The sequence below is a fragment of the Belonocnema kinseyi genome, chromosome 3, assembly GCF_010883055.1.
Source record: "Belonocnema kinseyi isolate 2016_QV_RU_SX_M_011 chromosome 3, B_treatae_v1, whole genome shotgun sequence".
Classification (NCBI taxonomy): Eukaryota; Metazoa; Arthropoda; class Insecta; order Hymenoptera; family Cynipidae; genus Belonocnema; species Belonocnema kinseyi.
Genome location: NC_046659.1, coordinates 57,963,870 through 57,989,620, shown reverse-complemented (window position 1 = coordinate 57,989,620; position 25,751 = coordinate 57,963,870). Strand labels below are relative to the sequence as shown.

At 30.9% G+C, this 25,751-nt stretch overlaps 1 protein-coding gene across 1 annotated transcript in view; it reads right to left on the bottom strand.

The window, feature by feature from the left end:
- The window catches only part of LOC117169838 (lachesin-like), a 516,863-nt gene that overhangs the window by 182,645 nt on the left and 308,467 nt on the right, over positions 1 to 25,751 (bottom strand). The gene's annotated exons all lie outside the window — the stretch shown is intronic.

The following is a 25,751-nucleotide window of genomic DNA, read 5'->3' as shown; positions in this document are numbered from 1 at the left end:
CAGACCAAAGCAGTTCGGTAGTGGAGACCGTGCGCGGTAGAAAGGTTGGTGCTGCGGAGGGTCGACAGGAAACTCGACTTCGGATGGTGAATCAGGGGGTGGAAACGCCAGAGGTTGGGCGACTCATTAAACCGCCCTGACTACCCACATGGCATACGGGATCGGCAATAAAATCATCCCCCGATCATCGAGGCGATAAAAGTAATGCTCGCCATTCCGATTGAAAATTAAATGCATCGCATCGAAGCGTCTTTAGAATAATTAGTGTTTTAATTAATTAATAAATGTTTGAATAATCGGGGAAAAAAATGTATATACTGTTCTATGGGCATGATTACACAAATAGAATATTGTCATGCATTATTTAATAAAAAGAAAGTTAAGAGAAATCAATGAGTAACACTTTGGATGTTGTGCCTTAGGTCGAATTTCGATAATTTTTTAACTTTACTGGTTACGTTTTTTGACTTTTCTTTCTCCATTCAATAGAGTTTGGTAAGGGCTAGGGACGCTTTTCTTGTTCCGGTTTTAACCGAATGTGCAAAAGTTACACAGATTTCCGTAACTCCGGTAAAATTTGTATCTTGTAGTTTGGGAGCTTTTGCGCTTGCATGCTTCAAATGTTTTCTTTGAGTATGACACCTTGATGAGAATACTGGATGCAATTTATCGAATATAGACGAATAAGTTATATAGAAATTTACCCTCGAAGAAAGAGCAAGAAAATGAACTTGTAAATTGAACCAATGTGAAAATAAAAATTTTAGATATAATTGTACTTACAATGTCAGGAAATAAAAAAATTAAAATTTCCACAGTTCTACAAAAATCTCAAATATATTAGGTCTTGGATTTTTTAAAATCTTCCTAAAGTGTGAAAAATGATGGAAATTTGTTATTAATTTATTTTTAGGAAAAAGTAATATTTAAAATAAATAATAGTCGAAAAAAGGCTTTTTTCAAATTCTAATCTCATCCAAATTTTCCATGAAAAACAATAACATTAAAATTTTGATTTACGGCACTGCTTTCCTTGGAAGAATAAAATAAAGTAATTTAAAAATATTTTTGAGATGCATTTTCTTAAATGATAGTTGTTTTTTAACTTTAATTATCTACTAAAGTTATAGGTAAACAATGTTTGCGATGGCGGACCGAAACATAGACTAGAGTCTCGCTTTATTGGAACCCAATATACCCGATAAGGTGATCCAAGGAAGCGAGAGAGAGAGAGAGGCGCTTGCGAGGTCAGCAGGGTTGCGTTTAATTTCTTAATAATTTGAAGGTATTCAAATTCAAAAATAAGGAAATTATGACTCAATTTCTTAATATTTTAGCTGGAAAAATGAAATTTACCCTGACAGTTGCTTTCAGGACATGAGTATAGTGAATTCGTTTGTTTTTGTTTTTTTTTCAGACGCAGATAAGAAGTTAAAAAGTTCTGTTGTATTGTCAAAGTTCTGAATTTGTATCGATGTTTTCAATATTCAAATGCAATATGATATATTCACGAGCGATCTAGAGCAAATATCGATGGCTTGGTGATCAACCTCATTTTTCTCTATTTTTTTTAATGAAATGACATAATTTAGAGTACAATAAATCATTTAAGAGAAATTATAGTTGCGGAAGTAATTGATCTAACATTTTCTACAATAAAAATAATTTCGGACTATAATTTAGTTATTAAACCAATACTATGGGATCTAAACTTGTAAAGAATATTTAATATGTAATGTACATAACAAAATCGAATTTTTATGTCAATTTTAAAATCACGTCACTGTCAATTATCGTCAGGATATAATATATTGTTGGATCAATAGTAAATTAAAATTTAGTCTAAAATACTGTATGACTTTAAAATTAACCCTTGAAAATTAACAAACGGAGCATATTTTATGATTATAAATGTGAATATGTGGTTGGGATGGATGGGTTTGAATTTATGGTTGCATTCATTGACGTGGAATCTGAAAGGTGAAGTATCATAAATAGAGGAGAACTCGACTTACCCCGACTTGGGATTGATGTGAGTTATAGTCAGAGAAGGGTAAGAGGCTCGTTGAGCCTCCCTCAGCTACGTACATACTATGCTAGGTTGGCAATTAAATCATTCCGTCACTCATCGAAGTTAAGGATGCAGGAAAAACAAAAGCCATACTTCCTTCAAGGTTTGTCAAAACATGAAAAGATCTGCTCTGTACTCGTATACGTTAAATTGCAAAATTTAATATTTAAAAAAAATCTTCTTTTCAAGAATTGCAGGCTCTTATACTCGTATTTAAAAATATATTTTTTAACTTCATTTTATGCTGAAAATATATTATTTGATTCGTTTGAGCCCATTCTGAATATGTTTGATTCAAAATAGCTCTTTTTGATAAAAAAAAAAACTTCTATAGCGTGTTGTAATCAATTAAAAATTAATAATTGTTATCAAATAATCGTATGTAATAAAATTGTCTGTGTGTTAGAGACATGTTAAATTAATATATTTCTTATGAGTTTTTGACAAAATATATGAAATATGGAAATTTCAGACCGGAACGGATGCTGCTCTTTTGAAGTTACACTTTCAGACAAACAAGTTTAATTAAAACCTTGCGCCATATGCAGAGCTGAAGTTAAGACATTAAACAACCTTAGACAGTTTACAAGAGTTATATCATTCTTATACATATTTAAAACTATATTTTGTGTTATATTTAAAATAATAATCGTGATTATAAATAATCCTGGTTCTCGTTTAGGAGATATTAGTGGTTATCTGTGTCAGGGTCTAAAGTATGATTTTCACGCTTTAGTGGGAGATAAAACTACCCAGTGGGCACGAGCGTCCCAAGACATTTTTAGAATGTCTTAAAAACTTCCAGAGTCAGGCCAAATAACGTTTTAAAAACATACAATGTTCCAGAGACGCTTTTAGGAATAATTAGGGCCTATGCTACATCTATTGCCACTATAATCTTTTCTTGTGGCAGTCGCCAACTTTAGATGTGATTTTCTCGAAGAGCAGTTATTCAAAGTTCTTACTTCAAAAATGCCCCGGCACCTTGTTTTTCAAACTAACGGATTCATGCTGGTCTTTAAATGTCGGTAGTTTCTCCGACTGTATGACTTTATATGTACCTGTATAATTCCAATATAAATTATTTAAAAAGTTGCATATTATAATTTAAAAATCTTACTATTATTTTAATGAGATCATACAGGGTCATCATATAAAGTTCAATTATAAATTCCAAAATTATTCCTTATTAAGGAAGTTAAAGGACTCCAAGAAATTCGACAGCTTTCCTCCTTCCAAATATATGATAACAAAAAAAATGACCCTTGTAAAATTTTTTAAATGAGCCACAATTATAAATACTGTAAGAAGTATTAATAATTCTTCGCTATCGGTTGTTGCACGGAAAATTTGATTAAATGTTCTATCAATCTCAGGATTCTGTCCTGCTACAAGTGGCAAAAGGGGTAACTTGACAACCCTTCCAAGTCGAAAGAAGGATGTAGATAAGCTCTTGAAAGATCGGTGAAACGGAAGAAAGATCAGTGAGGGAAAGTAAAGTCAGGCACGTGAGAAATAATTCACTCTTTCATGTATGATGCTTTTCCGGAAGCTAGGAAAAGTGCGCGAAGCTACAGGCACTTTCCCGTATGCAGAAACAAACGACGACTAGCCAGGTTGAGGTCTCGACTTGCAACAACACGGAAGCACGACAATAAGAGTACCGACAACGGCACAAAGAGCAAAGGCGTTGAGGTATTTATATTGGCTTCTGGCGGCGTGACAGTGATCTAGTGGGAATTCCACCCTCTGTCGTCCCCCGTTTCGCTTCCACCCTTCGCATCTTTCAACCCCATCTACGCTAGTGACTCTTCGTCGAACTAATAAAAAAGGTCCTGATCCAAATCGGGGATTAGGCCAAGCGCCCATTTTCTCTTAGAAAACCCTTCAATGGACTAAGAATTTTTTTTTGTTATTTTTATTCCGAGCAGTACCTCGTTCGGTTCACGCCTCGTTACACTACCAGGAATTAAGGAATTTATATGATAAAAGTGAGTAAGGGGTGTTTGGAGGAAGACATAATTTTTTATAGTTATATCACGGACAGGGAGCGCTCAAGTTATAGATCCTATTTTGCCACCACCTTCCATAATAATCAAACAGAAAAAGTTAATTATCTGCATTATTTACAAAAATTCCGGATTAAAAAAAAAATTTCGTGTAGGAAAAAATCCAAATATTTGTAGAACCTCAACCTACAACTTTTTTTATGTGACCATGTATACATAATATACTATACCAAGTTCATGTAGAAATTTCGTTTTATATTTGAAAGGGCCACATCTAGTTGTCCCTACTACTAATCGGCCGCTAATCAGTTAAAACATAGAGGCTCTGATTAGTTCTGGAACTGTTTTATCCATGTTCTATTGAGAACTTCTAACCAGGTCCTAACGGAAATACCCTTTTTCTGCCCATCTAGACGCTTAATGTTTTCCAGCACGTTCAATATTGAGACGTGATCTAAATATATATGAAAAAAATTTCCAAGTCACAAAACGAATAAGAACATTTAAAAAGATGTACATTTTTTATACATGATTTCCAATGTTTATATTTTGTTACATAAAAATCATATATAGCCTATATTTGTACTGTACAACATCAGAATGTTTAAGATTTGCACTAAAATATAAAAATGATACAATTTTATTACATGTTCCACTGTTTTCAATAAAACAGTACGGATTTACTAATTTTACTTATTTTTCACAAATTATAATCAACTATATCTTTACTTTAAACAAAAGAATGTTGTTATTATAATCAAATAGAATTGAACAAAACTTTCACTTACACTTTATATAATTTAATTGTTTTATTTTGATTAAAAGCACATGTTCATAATTATTAAACACTCAGATTCTTTGAAAACAAAAAAAAAAAGAATTTTCTATCGCGTACATTTAGGAGAGTCATTTGCGTCTTTACTACTAAATAATTTACCGAGAACAAGCTTTTAAAGATAGAACTATATTATACACGATGCAGCGCCATTTTTAGAAAATTCATATGAGGTATGCTGACCAAAGCCCGACTAATTTCTGACTAGAAGTTTTCTGTCTCTTATCCTAATCAGGACTGAACTAAAGTCAGGTTATAACATATCACTAAGTTTAACTAGACACAATAGTTTTTTTCATGTTACGAATAATTAAAAATCTTGAGAGCTTACACGGAGAGACTTTTTTTATTACACCATTAAGCCATTTCCCTTTCGGGGTAGCCGTGACTCACTCGGTAGGGGAAAGGGGTAGTGTGTGGAAGGGATAGCAGTTTTTCAGATTGATCCAGAATTTTCGTGCTATTTAAGTAAATAACACGTTCGTTCCGCAACACTGCTCCGACCCAAGTTGCTGATCAATCTCTCTAGCAATCACCCCAAGCGAAGAACCTCACGAAGTCGTTATGTAAGGTTCCCCACTTGGGTCCATTAGTGGCCAAGGTCTTTTGTTTCAGGCTTCATTCACTCTACTGATACTCTTTTCATTAATTATTTGCTGCCATACTTTCCTGTCCTGGCACACTTCTCTAGCTTCTTTTATGTCCATGCATTTTTTCATGCAGGCTCTCGTGTTTCTGATATCAATATTTGATTCACTCTGTGTGTATAATTAAAATAAAATGCAAGAATTTAGGAATAATCGGCGTACTGCCATAAAGATTCCTACTATGATAAGAGATGATGATATTTCTTTATGTATTATTATAAACTTGAGCGAGCAAAAATTAGTATTCACGTTTAGAAAAAGTCTTTTTTACTGTATGAAAATGTTGAGTGTGAAAAAGTGATAATGTTGAATAACAAGTTTGGCAAAACTTTTAGTCAAAAGTCAGAATTTTAAGTATAGACGGAATAGCTTGGAAACCTTCGGGGGTTTCCAAGCTATTCCGTCTATAATCGTACTCGCGACCATCACACCATCTGACCGACTGTACTGGGCTCATGGCATGGGATTCCCCGCCAAATCTCCTCAATCATGCGTGCGTTTGTAGTACAAAAATGTTCGTAACTAGTGAAATTTAAATTAAAGTTTAAACTAATTTTAATTTGGAACATTTTTATTTAAACTCTCAATAATTGAAACATATAAAATAGGAGCTTTTAACACTTTTCAATTAAGTGCAATTACACTGCAAAATCTAAACCTTCAAAATTTGATAAATTGAATTGTACAAAGATTTCTGGTGAAAAAATATGAATCCGCGCTATCGTTTTAAATTCTCTAAATTACCACTCATCCTCAACTTCAACTAGCATTAATACATGTGTGCAGAAATGAAACCATTTATATTATGAACATTATAAAAAAAAGTTTCCTTGAAAAATATAGATTGCAATGAATTTAAATCAATTTCAACATATAAGTTAAGACTGATTCGCCTAGTCTTATTAATAAATCCATTTAGTCAGTTGGCTTTAAAGAATAAAACATATAATTTGTACTTTTAATCAAAAATAAATTAATCTCTTTTAAATTAATTGCAGAGCACAAAAAAAATATACGATCGACCCTAATATCAATCAAAAAATCGTCTTCACTGTTATGATAGTTGGGTCAATTAAACAAAGATATCTTCCAAAAAACAGCAAAGATATCATGTAACTATGTTCAAAAATGAGTGCATCTGCCTATTTAAAAAAAAAACTTTAAAAAACGAGTTTCCTTCCTTCCAGTTCTATAACAATCATAACAATAAAAAATCCCTCTTTTAAATTAAAAAAAATTGAAAATCAACACTTCCTCTCCTCCAACTCAATAACAATATATATTTTTTAATTATCTTCTTCTAATTAAAAAGAACGAAAATTAAAAATTCTTTCTTCAAACACAATAGAAATCTTAAAAATAAAAAATGGCCTCTTCCAATTAAAGAAAAAACTGTATCACTTTCAACTCAATAAAAACTTTACAGATATAAAATGTAATACCAATAAAAAAAATTAGAATTTTCTATATTTTTAAATTATCCTCTTTTAATTCAGACAAACAAAAATTTAAAAAAAATTATTTTTTCGAACACAATAAAAATATTAAAAATCAAAAAATGGCCTCTTCCAACTAAAAATATCTGTATCTCTTTCAACTCAATAAAAACTTTAAAAATATAAAATGTACTGCCAATTTAATCAAAATTAGAAGTTTATCTTTTCAAGGTTGATAAAAATGATAAAAATACAATACTTCACATTTTTCCACACAATAAAAATGTGAACCTAAAAAAGTTCCTCTCGCAATTGCAAAGAATTTGAATCCCAAAATTAATTTGATTTTTCTAAATTTTGGTCCTTTCGAATTAATAATTTTCAATTGTTACTTAACGTGGCAATAATAATTGTGAAGTTAAAAGTTTAAATGTCTTACTCTGAAATTTTTACCACTCAAGGCTTTCTATTTCAAAGGATTCAGTTTCAAATTGTTTACTTTTGAATATCATTCAATATCATTCAGATATTTTTTTAATTAAAAATTTTCGAATTGAGTGGGTTAAAAAATTAATATTATCGACTGAAACAATATTTAAAAAGGATTTTAAATAAAATAAAATTGATGAATTAATGAATGTATTAATTTTAAGTTATTTTTATTTTGAAATTATTTTATAAAGTTTAAATCAGCACATTTCAATTTGCTTAATTATTGGGGCTTTCATATTGAAAAAGTTGAATTTTTAACGTCAAAATCTGTGAATTGTGTAATTTAAAACCGATTTAGAATCGTATTGTAAAATAGATTTTGTAAAATTTTTAAAACTCGAAATACAGTTTTTTTTTGAAAACCATTAATTAATTTATATTGTTTTATTTTGAAATCCTGTAAGTTAAAAATTTACGTTTAAAAATGACGACATAAAATCGAAAAATTAACAAATAAAAGATTTTTGAATTAGCATTGTGAAGTAAATGATGTAGGAATGAAAACAGTTGACAACTAAATTTAACATTTAAAAAAAAAAGTTGAAATCGAATTTATTTTTTATTGAAATATATTATGTGATATTATATTTGTGATATTCCAAGTAATTTGATAGATGGTTCCTCTAAAAATTTGTGAAATTCCTTGTAAATAAATAAATTCATTATCATACTCATTTCTCGGCTTTTTTCAGTGTAAAAAAAATTCCCGGTCATTTCCCGGTCTTCCGCCCAGCGGCTACCCGACAAATGATAAGTTAACAAAGCTTTAGATATAGATTATTGGGAAGATAAAATTCAGTAAATGGCATAGTTCTACATCTGCTCTAAAAGTAAGTAAAATATTGAAAACTTAAAATTACGTTGAAAATTCACAATATGAAGGTTCACGTTGCCATATTTATTATTTCATTTTAATTACTTTGAATAATAATAATTATTTTTTCATTTTAATTTTTAAGGGAAATGTTCAAAATTGTTGTCTGATATAATTGCACATTTTTCCGGAGGTTCGAACAGAATTTCTTCCTGAATATATTCTACTGAAAATATGAACATGTCAAATATCCTCCGAATTTTAAGCAACTATTAAAAGTAAAAAGAAATTCATAACAAAATGTAAGGAAGCTCATTTTTCTCGTGGGCTCAAGTAGGTTAGAGTTCAATAGATGCAAGGCCTTTTTGAAAAATTTTTAATTTATCTGCTAAATCATCAGAGATTGTACCTTACTGACAGTAGATTAACCCTCCAAACCATGAAGGTAGAAAATCTACACAATATCGATCAAGTTAAGAATCTGCAATAACAGAAAATGCTTAACGTCTTAATACTTAATAATTAATAAGAAAAAGATGATTCATAATTAACTCGCGTAATTGTGCCATTCATATTATAGTGGTCTAGAAAATATCCTTATTTTTTGCTTCTAAAATGGCACGCTGCCTAAAAATTGTTCCTTTTCGTGTAAAATGTCCACTGTATATTGCCAGAATTAAAAAAAGTTTAGGTATCTCGTAAGCCCATGATTTGCAAAAAATTGCTTATGTTATTTTAGTTTCCGCTGTTAATGGTTTTTTTACATAATAATAGAAAAAGGATAAAATGCATATGTACTGAAGTAAAATTATAAATTAATAGTTGAATTTAAAATAGCAATTTTGTTCAAAAATTGACTCGAGAGATCCCTAAATATTTTTTTTTATAAATAATGACAATACTCAGGAGACATTTTTACACCAAAAGGAAAAATTTGTAGGGCAGACATTTTAGAAAAAAGATTTTTTTGTACCACGCTTAAATTATTCCTATTTTTTTACCACTTTTAATAAACTTAGTTAACTATCATTTAACCATTCACAAATGGATAACAGAAGTTTTATTAAGTATTATGTAATACTTTTTAAGGGATGTAGAATTGTAGAATTGTAGACTTGTCAGGGAATTTTTTACAGAATTTGAGTAGACGCCCTGAGATAATTCTAAACATAATATTTTTTAATATCTGTATTGATATCTTTCAACATATTAAATATAAAAGAATATACCGATTATTATTATAAATTACCCCAATTCTTTCTCAAATGAGTTAATAATTACTTTTACATTTTAGAAAGTAAAAAAACCTGAAACTCCAGAACTGTCGCTTAATACATAAAAATATTTTTTTTTAATTATTCTGTCTGTTAGTCTGTAGATGTTTCGTTTGTTAGTACGATATTTTTCGAAAGAGTTTACAGCTTGGCTTGGCGTTTGGTATATTTTTGAGTGTCTTAAACTAAAGGTCAAGTTCTTTAGCCAGCCATTTTGGATAAAAAAATCAAAAAGTGAGGGCATTGGAAACATTTTTAAGACAACTTTTTTTCAAGATTCAAACATTCTTTGTATGGATATATACAGTATTCAAAAAGACGAACAATTTATCCTAATGATGATTTGAAACTTCAAGCACATGCAAAATACGGAAAAGATGAGAGGACAGAAATTGTGTATTTGGAAAATATGTATAAATTAAATTTAGTATATAAGGACCGAAAGAATCCAGAGTATCAGCGAAATGTGTGCAAAAGAGTTACTATATAGGCGATTTTAATTCGGTTTCCAAATCTCCCGCGCTCGAGATCTTGCGCCGATTGGTCAAAGGCTTCGATATTAGAATGTGACACAATATTAGAATGTGTTCACAAAAATTCTCGGGACGTGGTTTCTTTGGTAAATTTTTCTTAAATCTCTGTTTGCGAAATCTTTTTTATTCGTTGAAATCATTGAATTATTTGAAATCTATAATTACCCTACCGAAAAGAATCTTTGAGTATATACTAAAAATTCTTTAGGTCAAAGAAGCTTAGAGAAATTCTCCGCAGGCACTCAGGTAGATATTTTTAAAGGTCCAGGAAGCTTGTTTAAATGGTTTGAAGGCTTTAAAATATCCTTTCCGAAATTGAAATAAGAATACGATCATAAATAACAAGCAGAGAGGCTATCTCAAGAGAGTAGCCGCCACTCAAGGGTCCTCTGTTAAGCTTTCGGATTAAAATTTAGAAGTAGATTTTTTTAATTTCATAGTTAACAGCCTAAAACATAATAATTCGGAATCTACGGGATTTGATGGCTTCAGATATCTAACTTTTTTTTTAATGCTTAAAATTGGAATTAATAGAACGTTTCTCGTAAATGGAATGAGATACGCCAAAAAAGACAACATTTTTGAATTCAACTAGAAAATTGTATATCAGTATATAAGTTATAATTATAAATAATTATAATGAAAAAATTCATCAATTAAAAAAAAGTGTTAATAATTTGAAGAGAAATTTAAAAAGGGAGAACGGATTAGCCACGAGCAACTACTGTAAATAAGTCTGCCCGCCCGGTACGTGACGAATACAAAAGGAACATTATATTACCGTCGCAACACTCTTAAAACGACCACTAAAAGGATCTTGAAAAGGACCCAAATCTCTCAAACTATTTCCGACACTATTTTGTTTCAAGTCGACTTTGTTTATAGGCTCAAATGGGCCAAGCTATTTCGCTAAAGAAAACTCAGTGATTTCTTTCGGTAGGGTAGTAAAGAAAACTTCTAATATGTTTTGAAACCTTTTCCAATCTTTGAAATCTGGTGAACTGTAACCTTTTAAAAATCTTTAAAATCCTGTACATCTTTTAAAAGTTTAGAAATCTTTGTGAAATTGTTATAAAATATTTAAAATCTGATAAACACGCCTTTATAAAATGTTCAAATCCTTTAAAATATTTTTAAATCTTTTAAACATTTTTAAATCTTTATTAATGTTTTGTAATATGGTATATACTCAAAAACCGAGTGGTGAAACTCTTGAAAATTCCGTTATATGGTCATGGCTCATTCTAATAGACCTTTTTATTCTATATGTCGGCAGTGTGCACGTCCCGAAATTTTACGTCATTTCCGTATTTTTCGAACAGTTTTGTGTCGAAATGTATGGAAAATATTGTTAATAAAAACAACAACAAAAAATTAATTTGTAAATAACAGATATTTTAAGGTAGAACATTTTGGAGTCTGTTAAAAAAAACGGTAAAAAAAGTGCAATGAGTGCGGCGACCAAGGCCATTATTTCCATATGTTGGCATCTGTCATCTTCTAAAAAATGCTTTAAAATTCGGCGAAACTCACGGAAGATGATGTTCCAAGTGCAAAATCAGTGCATGAATCAGTAGAAGAGTACAGTATTGAGCAGCTGAAACGAGGTTCTAAATGTAGAAAACCACCATTAAAAGAAAAAAAACGTGATTTTGTGGAAAGGTTAGTTGAGGTTTTGTATGACAGGTATAAATACTTTCTTCTATACAAGATTTGCAGTTCAGAACTTTGTTTGAGTATATATTTAATATTCATACAAATATAAAATAACACAATATTAAATTTTTCTACTTCTCTTTTTCAAGTTTAGACAATAAAAAGCCATTTGTTAGTGATTTCCTGGTATAAGGAATCTACTAACAAATTTTCCTTTTTTCATATAAACTGGTTATAAATACATAAATATAATAGTTTTGCGTTCTCAAGTAAAAGTATTAAGTAGATTTTATTTTTATCAAAAAATTTAAGAGATTCGAAACCCCGATAACAATGCTTCATTTAATATGTAAGTAAATGTTTGGAAAGAGAGAAAATATTAATACCTGCCAAACACAACCTCAACTAACCTTTCTACTGAATCACTTTTTTTTCCTTTTAAAGATCGTTTTCTATATTTTATCCATAGTTTAAGTTGTTTAACACTGCGCTCTTCCTCCGATTTGAGCACTAATTTTGCTCCTGGAACATCATCTTCCGTGATTTTATCCGGATTTTAAAACATTTTTTTGAAGATGACAGATGTCAACAAATGTAAATAACGGGCTTGTTCGCCACACTTTTCGCACTTTTTTTTCTAAATATACTTACAAATTTGTTGCCTTTAAACTCTGATTCATTTACACATTTATTTTTCGTTGTTATTTTATTTACAATATTTTCTATATATTTTGACACAAAACTGTTCGAAAAATACGGAAATGACGTAAAATCCTGGCACGTGCGCATTGTCGACGTCTAGAATAAAAAGGTCTATTTTGAAGCTGAGTTAATATTGAAGATTTCAGCTAATAATTTTTATAATCTCTGAGTCAAACATAAAAAAAAAGTATACTTTAACATTCTATAGTAGCGGAAACGAAATTTTCAAGGTCGCTCACCCAGCTTATAAGAATAATTCGCCGCTTCTTACTTCTCATCATTTGAATCTCAGATTCAACATTGCAATTTTTATAATCATACAGATTACAATTTTCGTTGCAGTTCGTCAAAAGCGTTTGATTCCCACATTTTATTCAATAAGTAAAACAACAGATTTTATAACCAATTAATCACGTACAACCTGCAGATATTCACTTTATTTAATTAATTAAGATCGAAGTACAAAACGAATTTGACACTTGTCAAACGTCAAATATCACTCACGTACCGTTACATTAGTGAAAACAAACTCCAATTTTTAAGAAAGTACTCAATGCACGTCCCGAATGTATTTATGAACAATTTTAATGCTGTGTTACATTTTTTTTAATTCGTAACTAATTATTTATTTGAAATGCGTGGTGAATCCTGGGGAACATAAACTTTCTTCAGAATTTGGTTATACGGGTTATACGTATATTTTGCGCACGTCTTCTGAGTCTCGAAGCCTTTGACCAATCGGCGCAAGATCTCGAGCGCGGGAGATTTGGAAACCGAATTAAAATCGCCTATATAGTACTTTTTTCATTACACAAATGTAAGACGGGTTGCATTGTATGCTAGAGTTTATATAATTATATTCCCTATGACTACATAGTAAACGTCCTTACTTTATATCAAGAAGAATATGAAGTCCATGTAATAGTGTGCGGTCGTACACTTTTCTCCGTCCTTCTTTTTGCCATGCGCCAGCATGAAACACAACATCACGTGACCCCCATTTTTCGTATAGTGGTTTAGAAAGATTGCAAGGCGTTCGTAACGAAATGTTCAACATTCTGTTTCATTTCTTTTAAAGCACTATACTAATTTTCTTTATTCGAATCCATTACAAAATGTAATACAGCGACTTGGAAATACTGTAATTTTTTTGTGTAAGAGTCTAAAATTCGTACGATTTATTCTAATCAAAGATATTAGTCTGCATTTTCATAGTCACCATTCGACTTTTTCTAACCGAACCTCGATTATTCCTAAATTCGTATACTTTATTTGAATTATGGATATGCGATAAAAGAAATATTAGTATCTAAAGTCTCTCCGCCCAAGTGGGGTGATTTCTGCTATAATTATTTTAATTACGTTTTCCGATATTGAAACACTTTTGTAGTGACAAGCATGTCCTTTGAATAAATCGAAGACGCAGTTTTCTTAAAAAATAGGCATATGTCTGTTGATTTCAAGGAAAAGTAGAATTTCTTCAAGAGAATAACAATTATTACAACATTTTGTGTTTTACGATTAAATTTCACTAAAATCGGAACAATTAACAATACAAAAAATTAATTGAAGGCATCAAATAATAAAAAATCCAGGTATTATGAGTACGAAAGTGATCTATTGAGGAAAAACATTTTATTACAACATCAAAAGTATAAATAATATTTGTCTATTGGCATGATATACACAGCGAGTTATTGAATTCTAGTAGAAGCGAAAAACTCGGGAACAAGAATCCAAGATCACAAAGAGAAACATTATATATTTTCCTTTCCGTTCATATATATATATATATATAATTCCATCTCTTATGACTTTTCCAGTGTTGTCAAGCTGTTCACAATTCAAACGAATATTTTACGTGCAATATTTTATATATAATTTGCCATAAAATAGCATATTTTTTCGAGATGATAAAATTGGTAAAAAAATATTTTTAATTGTCAATTTAATATATAAATGAATATTTTAGTTACAAGATCAACATTGTGATGTTGGTAGGGGGAAAAACCAATAATAGGTTTACCTTTACCATTGAGCCTAATCCACGAATTCTCATATGATAATATTAAATAAGAAAAGAAATATTAAACTTGTATCGTAGATAAAGTTTTTTGACACATATTATTAAAAAAAAAATACTTTTTGCTTTTAGAATATGTGTCAGCATAATACACTTAAAATTGAACAGGAACTAATTGTTAAGAAGATTGACAGGAAAGAAAATATAAAGACGATTGTGTCAACACGTTCCAAAAAATTGGCGAAGATGGAAATGGGTATGGACTAATCGTTCCAAAGTTTCTAGATGACTAACCAAAACTTATGGAAAATATTTCACTACTAATCCTGAAATTTTGGATGACGATACAGTTTGTATAAAGACATTTAATATGCAACATGGCTAATTTATAATATGTCCTCCGGCCTAAACAGTAAACCGGAACGGAAAAAAATTTGCCTAAAATGACCACAAAAACCAATGAAAGGATCTTGTTTGTGACTAAAAACTGAGCTAAAATACCAAAAAAAAATTCAAACTGCTCATTTTCACGATAAATCTTGAAAAATATAACTTATTTAGTCCCCATACATCGTTACGGTATTTTTAGTGTGCAGTATGATATCACATAGACGCATGAAGGTATGCAAATAAAACATTATATTCAGCAAATGAATTTATAAGTACAGTGAAACTCTGATACTGGACCGATTTTGAGGCTGACCTTAGTGGGGAATTATCCAGGTAGGGGGTCGCTTCGTAGAAAACTTCATTTTTTCAAAAATATAATTCCAATGAGTTTTTTTTCAATCTGAATGTTACTTTTGATTTAAAAATAACCGGGATCGCTAAAACTTACTCTCAGTTGAAGGAAAGTATTGTGAAAACCGACACAAGTTCACTTTTCAGCAAAGGAAAATGCGGCTTCCTCTATTCAATAATTTCTTTTAATGTTCGGACCACGTGATTTCAAATCAGTTACTTTTTTTTTGTAAGTTTGGGCGTTGAGTGTTTCCTTTTAAGAAAAGTGGTAAGTGCAACCAACAAATAATTCAATATTTCATCAAAATGTATCAAAATGTTGATACTACATCATAATTTTCAATTGAAAAAATATTTTGTAACCTATACATTTTTTAACATACTCAATTTAACAGCATACTTACTTCGGGATATGATGTTCACAATTTATTTATTATTTAATGAAAGATTTCGCAAATCACCATTTACGTATATTTATTATGTATTTATTTCGTGCAGTCACGCGGAAACATAACCTCTATAATGTAAGATTAACTATACCTTATTACTGATTATCATACAGAAAAGAATATATATCCTTAAGGTAAGAGGGCCACTATCTTCGATTAAGACTATATTCTTGGCGCCTATTTAAGTTGCAACTATTTTTCAACTTAGTGGGAACTTATTAAAATTAAAATATCATTTTTTCAGCGTTAGCTCAGTTCTTAGTCACGCAAACAAGATCCCGTCATTGGTTTTTATCGTCATTTTATGCAAACTTGTTTTCCGTTCCGGATCACCGTGTACGCCAGCAGACATATTGCATATTTAATATCTTTATAGAAACTGTTTCGTCATCGCAAATTTCGGGATAAGTTGTCAAATCTTTTTCATAAGTTTTGGCTAGTCATCCAGAAATATTGGGAAGATTAGTCCATACCCCTTTCCATCTTACACAAACTTTGGAACGGATTGATACAAACGTCTTTATATTATCTTTCCTGTCAATGTTATTAAGACATAATTGGTGCCCACTTTTAAGTTTATTATGCTTACAGATATTCTGAAAGCAAAACATTTTTTTCCCAATATAAAACAGGAAAGGACATAAAACTTATGACTTAATTTACCTTATGTGTTTAAAATCTGTATTTACGATACAAGTTTAAAATTTCTTTTCTTATTTAATATTATCATGTGAATATTAGTGGATTAGGCTCAATACTGAAGGCTAACTTCCTATTGGATTCCCCCTATTTAAGTTATAATGTTGATCTTTCTATAACTGAAATATTGCTTTAAGTATAAAATTGATAATCAAAAGTATTTTTTTACAAATTCTATATTATTATACCATTAAGCCATTTCCCTTTCGGGGTAGGCGTGACTCACTCGGCAGGGGAAAGGAGTAGTATGTGGAATATTTAAAAAATTTTAATTGTAAGGTTGAATTAAGTATTTAGAAGTAAAATAACATCCCCCTGATTTTCTGTCGTTGGTTTGAGAAAATACAGTTTTGGAAAATCATAATTGAAAACGCCCAAATTTAAGGCCATGCACCCAAATTTCGGTACAAATAGTCGGATTTTTTCGACACGAATAGGAGTAGCTGAAAACGGGCCTATTTGTACCAACATTTTAGGAAGAATAGCAGGATTTTTTTGCAGACGCACTCCTATTTGCACCGTATTTTTGGTAGACGTAGAAACTTTCAAAAATAAAAAACTAACACTTCAAGTACATAATGTTTATACCTCCAATAACCATTCTAAGCTAACAGTTGCTAGTCTGAATAGTCACATTGTTGTAACAAGATTCAGAAAAACAGTCACTGGTGACTTTCCTGGTGGTCATCAAGTGAAAATATATTTCCACTCCAAGTCGTAACATTTTACAAGCGGAGCAGGTCATTGTCATCACAAATATATGTCAATGCATGTTTTATAAATAAATACCGAGATTTATCAACACAACCTTTACGAAAATAGATGACATTGAAGGCTAGAACCAAAATGTTTATACGTATAAATAATAATAAAATATTAAATTTAAAATGATAAAGTAAAATATTTGTAATATAAGGAATTGTTGTTGTAAGAAATAAGTGCTGAACTTTGAGAAAAGGTAGGAAAAAATTGAAACAGAATGCAACAAGAGAAAACTTGTTAAACCTGAAAAGCCCTCAAAAGTTCAAAATATTGTTCGCATAAATGACGTTTTTGTTCAAGTGTAGAATTTTCCAAATATTTTCAATTCACATACTGTTTTATACAACAACAAAAAATAAGCCAAAGAGGAAGGGAATACTTACAAATTCTAAAACAATTGAGCAATGTTTAAGCGGAATTCCATGTCATCATCTTATCAATTCCACCGATTAGTAGCAATTTTTGAGATTTTAGTCATATTAGATGTTTTTTAATTATTTGCAATTACACACAGTTTTAAAGAAATAGTTTCAAAAATTCAATATTTTTGGATTTTTTAAACAGAATTTTTATAATTGAATTCTTGAGAACAATATCCATTTTTGATTTTCTTATATTTTTCAAATACATGCCTCTCTTATTTTTTGACCCTAAATCTGAACTGTACGTTTTTAATTATGTCTCGAAAACGAAGCGAAATTTCATTATTACCCGAGTAAAAATGCTTCGATTGGAGTTTGACTTAAATCGCCGCCAATTAAGACATGCGGAAGTCGAAAAGTTCGACTTGAGCATGTCTCAGTTTTGAGATGGAGCCAGACGTCGTCTTAACCAAGACAAGGCTCGACTTGAGACAAGTAAACGCCGTTTTACCTGTCGTGATTCAGTTTTGAGACGCAGCCAGAAATCGGTGTCTTGGAGACAAATTCGAGGAATTTAGACAAATACATCGTTTTAACATTAAAATCATTTAAGTTATGAAAGACAAAAAAGAACAAAATTTTTTTGTTGAATATCTCCTAAGTTTCTGAATTGTTTCCAAATTATTTTGGGATTTTCCTATCAACGCTTAAGAGAAATGACTAATAATAGATGAATTTCTTTAGATGATTTTACGTGAAATTTCTTTAAAGTGAATTGAATAAAATAAAAATTACATTTTTTGCAATATTTTGTTGTTTACTAGATTATTAGTTCTAAAAAATTGCGCTCTTTAAATCCTTAAAAATGAAATATTTATATACTGCTTGTAGTAATTTGTAAGCGTAACTTTTATAATTTTATCGTAAATTATAATTTGAGAAACGTATGAGCTACAAGAAAAAATATTTTTTTATTGAAAAATTGACGTCAAAGCTGTTTAAGTTTGCACTTTTAAATTATGCGGGAAATCACAGAAATGTTAAAAAAAGAAATCATTTTTTTAGTCCAAAACGGTTTTTAATTTTTGTCCAGGAATATTTCTTTAAAACCCTTAAGAAAATTATTTAAAATGTATGTGAAAATTTTGATGATTTTATCGTTAATTATTATTAAAGAAACGTATGTGCTACTAGCAAAAATAAAAAATAAATGATTGCCAAATTAACGTCAAAGCTATTTAGATCTGCACTTTTAAATTGGGCGGGAAATCACAGTCAATGAATACTTATTCCTTGCACATGCGCACGAAGTTTTTTGTCCAGTAAAATCGCTGCCTACTGTTACCACCATTTAACAGATCTGGCAGGGAACGGAGACAAACAAGCCTCCCTAATAAACTAAGGCGTTTATGTCGTTTCCTGATAGGAAACTGACATGCAAGTAACAATTCCTCTCATAACATGTGATTCTTCTGAAGCCTTTCAGGATGGTAACTGGTTAGCTGTGTGATATAATCCTACTTTTGATTGAGACATTTAATCGATGTGAATGGTGAAGTACACATTGACGTTAATAATTAGAATTATACTAAATGTGTGACTGAAAATTTGATGATTTAGTGTTTATTTATTTTTTTGAATTTTGTATTGCATTTGTCGCTAGTGATAAGAATCTGTTGTCTGGACAAATTCAACTTTAACGTGGTGAATATTTATGTAGATCGGTATTGATGAAAATTTATCAACAGAAAAGTGTCAAATAATTTATTTTACAGTTATGTGTGAAGAATGGAAGACATCACTAAAAAGGAAAAGGGATCAGATAAGGAAGAAAAAGATGAAGAGACAAAGAATAACAACATAACACAGCATTGCACAACATTGGCTGCTTCAACATGTCCTAAGTTAACAGATCAAATTTTCCGCGTTCTTTTCAAATTATCCTGTTCTAAAGTATTTTCGACCCTTTAAACCTTAGGAATAATAAAATTATATTTTTCGGGTGGAATAATTTTCCGAAGCATTAAACATTATTTAAAATGTTTTAAGGAAGGCTCTAACCAACGTTACAATGAAGTTAAGTGTTACAGAGAATTTCCTATAGATAATTTGAATTCTGAATTATTGTGTCTTATTCTCACACAAAAATTCCCACAAAACTTTGAAAAGTGTCGCATTGATCAAGATAAACGAATATTAAACATCTCTTCCTGCAAGATTATTATATATATGCAGAAACTTGATGTAAAATTTGTAAAACTGTGTCGTAGAGTTCCGTCCTCTTATCTCGATTTGAATTTTTTTCGAAATCGCATTTCTATCCTCAGAAAGTTGTACATTCTAGGACACTAACTCATACATCTTGGAAGTTTGGAGAACCCTATTGGCAGTGACTTATAGTTGATAACCATAAGAAACGAAAACGGCCAGAACTGAATCACTGAGGCATGACATTTATCACAATAAGATATACGCGATCATATCAGTTTATCACTCGGCTCGGTTGCTCGTCGCCGTACTTCTATCACTGTACTCGATTCTCCTCGAACCCTCGCCACCGTGTGTTCTTTTATTTTGCTGGAAAGACTTCGCCAACCTCTTTCGACAAAGTTGAGAGACCGCATCGAGGTTATGGCAAGTATAAGGTGGAAGTGTAGGTGGTGGTGGTGCAAGGGGGAGTTCGCGAAGGGGACACCGGTAGCAGCTGGGGTGGGTATCTGGCACCAGGGTCGTAGAGGGGGCAGGAGCTCCGAATAAGGGCTGCAGGATGTCGCGTTCAACTTTACCAATAACCAACACGATCATACGAAAACCTTAGAACGTCATGTAGGAAGAGGCTTGTACGACAAGTGACACGTGTATTGTATGTCCGCTCAGCACAAAATCTACTCAGTGATCCTGAAGTATGATATCAGTCTTATTTACTGGTTAATCAAATTTAATTGATTTTTGATAACGAATAGAAAAGGAAAGTGATATTCTCCACCTCCACTCACTGTACAATGGGAAAAAAGCGAATGGTTTGCTTAAAAATGAAATTTATTATTCAACACAATTCTGAACAACTTTGTATGTTTTTCCTGATAAATATTGCAGAAACGATTGTCCCAAAAAAGGTTTTCAATTATTTGTTTTCTAATGAATGAATACTTTTTTAGGATTTTTATTGAAAATTATGAGAAATTTGTGTAATTTCCGGAAGCCGTACACGATTTTTTTAGATTTCTGGAAAATTAAGTTTAGTTTCACTGAACAGAGTATAAATTTTACGGAGGAGGAACTGAAATCGTAACTTAGGAACTATTATAGCTAGGAACTACTTCTTTTTAGTTTTACACATAATATATCTTACATCAATTTTCACCTGTAAATCTTTCTAGCAGAAAGTAGTTACGGTAGACTGGGTCAGCGTCATCCGATTAAAATTCACTGCTTTGTATAAAGTTAACAAGACGTGGAATTTATGTTTTTTTTATTTCGTGTCCCTCATTATTATATAATACATATAAATACATAGTTATTATTTTTGTTGATCTAGTTTGTGGAAATTGTATGCATTGGTAAAATAACATTTGAATCTATGAAGTAAGAAAGAACATTTTTTGTAATGAAAAATTCGGATAACTGGGATAAAACCCATTTTCGTTGGCATTATACTAGATTCAGAATGTATCTATTGAATAAATAAGAATATTTACTTTACTAACAGTTAAAAAAGTGTTTGTGTGCTTCACACACGTTTTGACTTTGAGGCTAGAGTATGGTCGTATTATTCACTAAATATATTGTAGAGTTACCGTCCAAGCATTTGGCAATAATTTGTTGTTTGCCACTGTCTCGATGAAGAAGCCGAAACTATTTTCTAAAATTAATATATTTTTAACTTAAATGAGATGAAATTATGATAATGACGTGATGGAATAATAATGTTTTATCCATCAGATTATAAGGCACATTTGATACCACAGTTGTCGCTGCCCCGCTCAACTGTACCTAAGACTGGACTAAACCGCAGATCTTAGACAGAAAACACTGCATGTACCTTTCAAGGCCAGTTATGTCATTTTATCTAAAAAGCGGTCCCCTCTTATCATAATTATAATTCGTGTCAATTACAAATTATTATCTGTAATTAAAATTAAAATAACTTCACCAGTTGCAATTTTAAATAAACTGTGGAGGTGAGTTAAGTTAAAGATAAAAACAGAATTTTATATTTTGAGAAGGATTTGCCACTCAATCACTACATACGGCATTGAATATAATATCTTTTTAGTATACCTAGTAAATGTTTCATTTTCAAGTAAAAAAATCTGATATATGATGTATTTATCTCGCGCATCGCGCTCGATTATGCATTTAACTTGCGCTACGCGCTCGGTCCTTGTATTTTTCTCACATTTGTGCGCAGACCTTTCAAAATTTAAACTCAAAACATGTATCATTTAAATAAATGTATACCATTACACTTCATAATATGCATGTAAATTAAAACATACTTATATTTCTATTGCCTTGTTTTCACCATCTTCAAAAGAATTTTAATCTTGTTTTTTATGATAAAAAGGAAAACTACGCTTCCTACCAAAATAATATTCGTATAAAATTTGGAAATCTTTCTTGGTTAAATAAATTTCGTCTCAGTTATTTTATTTGCTTTATCGTTTGTACACAAATGCTTATTTTTTTATTTTCAATGTTACTTTTCACAAATCAAATAAAAACTACTTGTCCTATAATGTTTGGCTTCCAATGTTCATTTACGTTCGGTCTTTTGGATTTTGAAAATACTATAAAACTGATAATATTCTTTTTATCAAATATGAAAAATATGGAAAAAAGTGGTCTCAAAAATCTTGAAAAAAGCTCTAACTTTTCAAAATTTTGTCAAAAAAAGCTTGCTAACGAACCTGTCCTTTCTTTTCATATCCTTATAAAGTATGTGAAAGGGCAATCCAATCAAATAATTTTTTATAATGCTACCGTGTTTACAGACTACAACAACGACGAAAAACAGACACCGACGTAAAAACTATTTTTTCGGACTCAGGGGGCCTCAAAACGTGGACATTTAATGGAATCCGCGAAAGTCATTTGTTACATAAAACCAAGACCTTCTCAATATGATGGGAATGTAAAAAGATAAATATCATAAACAATATACGAGTGACTGTTCAACGAAAATGTGTTGAAATAAGTGGCATTTTTGTTAGAAGTTCCAATGACGTAAAAAGTATCCGCATTAACAAATCAGAAATGCCTTATTTCCTAGCGAAAAATCCAAGAAATATAATTTAAAAAAATGACTTAACCTGTTTTGAGAAAACTTTGATATAGTAACCATATTTAATTTTTATAGTCATCTCGCATTCTGCCATATTTTTTTTTAATATGCAACTTTCCCATTCTGTTCTAAGAGAAGTAATCTTGATAATATTTTACAAGAAAATCAATAATTGTATTTCTTACAAATTATTTAAAAAATAAAGAAAGTGTTTAGATAAACTAATCACCACTTTCCAGTACACAATTTATAATTCAGGGGTTAAATCGAAGTCGGATTGTGCCGCCATCTCATATTCAATAAAGCATTTCTTAAATTCCAAGATTAAATATACTGCTATGTAAATATAAATTGCAAAAGGAACATTTAGGAAAGAATACGAATGGATACTTTAAGTAGATCATTCTGAAGATTCGGTATGTATGGAACACGCGATCTGGCGCAATTCACGATCTACAAAATATATCCAAAGACGTATAGATGTTCCGCACGGTTTGTCGCGGAAGTATTGCTTCTCACGAAGAAAAGCTCTATGGTGAGAATGTGCATCTCGAAGCCAAGGCATGCTCGACAAATAGTTGCTGTGGGATGAGGACTTTGTTGACCCAAGCTTGGTGTTTACCCAGATTCTATATACATCGGTTTATGATTAAAGTGCACTAATATGTTTGTCATAATCGTAGCTCTCCGACAGGCTGTAAAGAGACATGCACGCTTTCCTAACGGCATTTTCCACTTTGGTTAAACTGCTTTTAATGCCATCCTTCCAACCAAATCACCTCTCTCTCCCCCTCCCCACTCCATATCAAAACCCAAATACATTTATCGTGAGAAGTAGTGTTAGCAGGTTTAAAGTTAGCCAAAAATATTATGGAAGTATTTTCAAAGACATAATTAATAATTATGATTTCAGAATCTAAAGCTTTCAAATTCAAGTATTTTGAAACAATGTTATCATTTTGAAATTCCGATGTTTTATAGTATATTACATTACCAGTAAGACGTCAATTTTCGCAGAACGGGTAGTGTAACTATGACCCTAGGCGATGGTATTCCTCGTCTTTCTCTAAAAATTGGATTCCTCGTGTAAAGAAGTATGTCAACGTGTCCAATTGACAAGGTGCCATCTGGGTAGAACCAAATAGAAAGGTCCCCTGCTTCAGAGGGCGTTGATATTCCTAATACTATTTGTATAGGATTTTTAGGCTTTCAATTTTCGCCACCCGAGATGGCACCTTTTTATTTCGTCCTGTCCAGAAGGCATCTTGTCATTTGGACACGTCGATGAAACCCTACGAGTGATGTAAGATATTTTAATTAAAACCTACATGTTATGAGACTATGGAGCCCTCAGAAAGGTGAGCGTTCCATAGCCTTTTACCGTGTCTGAACATTCTTGTGTTTTCTTTTCTTTTTTTCATATCTCAAATTTTGCAAAAGTTATTTCATACTTATCTTTAAATTTTTCGCGTAACAAGTCTTGTATTGCCTCTTTCAGTTCTTTGTTTATGTTGACGCTTAACATTTTGGTTAGGTTGCTTATGATTTTTAGCTTTTGAAGATTTACAACTATATATTTTGCGACGTAATTAAAGGTTCGAAGGATTCTGTTGCTGTTGATATGGTTGTAGATGAAAACATGCGATTGATGCGCATACCATCTGCTTAAGCTGTGATTGATAATTTTATATGGCGCGAGATTTGGAAGAAAATCTTTTAAAGGTAAAGTTGGATATATATTATATCCACACCTAATTAATGAATTACATTTTGCGTTTTTTTTGGCGATTTTTGGAATTAATTAACAGACTGTGCGGTGGCGTTTGGAATTAATTAACTGACGCTAGTTAAACAGTATAGTATGGGGCTATCTTAACGCTCACTTTTCTTAGGTCAGCATAAGCTCATAATGTGGTGGTTTTCAATACAATTATTTTAAATCCATTTAAAGTTTTCATTAATTCATAATTAACAACTTCAGTTTTTGACTTGACCTTTCCATTATGAAAAAGTACTAAATGCCATATTCTTGATTATTTCCAATCTCTAAATGATTCTAATCTTAGCTCAATTGACGGGTTCTTTTATTTCTATTTCCTTTAAACATAGTGTTCTAATTTTCAGCTTTTATAAATTGAAGAATAAATGCTTTGAAACTTTAATATTGGCTTAAAAACTAATAATTTTCAATGTTAAATCAGGCAAGTTTCTAGTTATCTCATATTTTTGAGCATCAGGTTCCCTGAATTTATAATTTTTTCTTTGAAGAAATTAAGGTAAGAATTTAATAAGATTTAAATTAAATAAGAATTTATAGAGTGACTGATTGGCTAGGTAAATTCGCACATCAACTGGAAAGATTTAATGTCAGGAGGGGGGATTTTGAGCTAGAATGACCAATTAAAAGTGTTCTATATCTAGTGTATTTGCCCGCCTCCTTTAGACACGAACCTTCCACAAACTATTATGATTCAGCAATACCGATTTAGCAATTTATCAAATATTTTGTTTATCCTGCTTATATGAGAAAACATTTTTAAACATTGGGAATACAAGATTGCTGTAAATGAAGTATTTTCTCGGGTCTTAGAGACGCAGCAAATGACATATCGAACAATCTTTCGTGTTCCTTCATGATCTAGTAATACCGTTTTTAAAAATTTTAAACATAAATAGTTGTGTACCTCGTTAATATGAACAAACCTGACTTAATATCTATTAAAAGTACCGATTTAACATTCTAAAAGTGTACAAATAATTTTAAGTCAATAGAAATAGAGCTTAGTCAGGTACACACAAAAATTTTTTAAACATTTTTGTTGTAGAAATTTTATCATTTCTTGTGCTTTAATTTTTTCATGACCATATAAAGTAAATTTAATAGAACCCTGTTTAAACAAAAATCTTTCTAGTACTGGAGATAGTTATGTCTATGACTTGTGCTCCTAACATTTTCCTGTGA